Raw genomic sequence first — 970 nt, 5'->3', positions numbered from 1 at the left:
GAGTGCGGCGGTGCCATCCTGGGCGCGAGAGAGGCGGCTGGAGGTGGGCGAGGACCCTCCCATCTCACCTTGGGGCTGACCTTGGCTTGACCATCCAGGCATCCTGACCTTTCTTGCCGAGGGGGGCAGGTGCGCAAAGGAGTCTGGTGCAGGGACTGACGCCTCTTCTGGATCTTTAAAAAACATATATATTGTTATTCATGTCAGAGAGGAAGGGAGAGGGAGAGAGAGAGAGAGAAACATCCATGATGAGAGAGAACCATGGATCGGCTGCCTCCTGCACAGATCGAGCCCACCACCGGGGCATGTGCCCTGACCGGGAATCGAACCTGGGACCCTTCAGTTCGCAGGCCGACGTTCTATCCACTGAGCCACACCAGCCAGGGCCGGGACAATGACTTCTCCTTAGAAGGCACCCCAAAACCCTGACTCCTGCAGCGTTGATTCTGGTCTAACCACCAGCCTGGGAGGAAGACCTCCGTGTGGCGTGAGCCGCGCAGCCCGGAGCCATGTCTCCCGTGGCCGCCAGGGGGCAGTGCGGGGTGCTCGTTGACAATGACATTGACCCAGATGTTACCGATTCGCCTGGTTCCGACCTGCTCAATACCCTTAAAGCAGCGATTTTCAAGCTTTTTTTTTTTTTTCCATCTCACGGCACGCGCCAGCCGGTTACTAAAATATTTCATGTTTTGCGGGTCTATTCGGGCTCCACTCCCTCACGTCCCTAAAGAAAACGTCAAGGTTTTTGCGGACAAAGCCCCGGAACCGTCTTTTTTGCTGTGGTCTGTGGTTGTGTGTGGCTCGTTCTAACATAAGGCGCTTCCTCTTGGCAACCCCAGGACGGAGCCCTCTGAGCCCCTCCCTGAACCCCCAGTTTTAGAACCCGGGGGTCCCCGCGCTGCTTCCCGGGCCCCTCCTCGCGCTGCCCGTTCGCAAAGCCGCCGACGGTCCCCGCTCGCCTCCTCTCGGG

Source organism: Myotis davidii, unplaced genomic scaffold (assembly GCF_000327345.1).
Source record: "Myotis davidii unplaced genomic scaffold, ASM32734v1 scaffold1915, whole genome shotgun sequence".
NCBI lineage: Eukaryota > Metazoa > Chordata > Mammalia > Chiroptera > Vespertilionidae > Myotis > Myotis davidii.
This window is presented reverse-complemented; position numbering follows the sequence as displayed.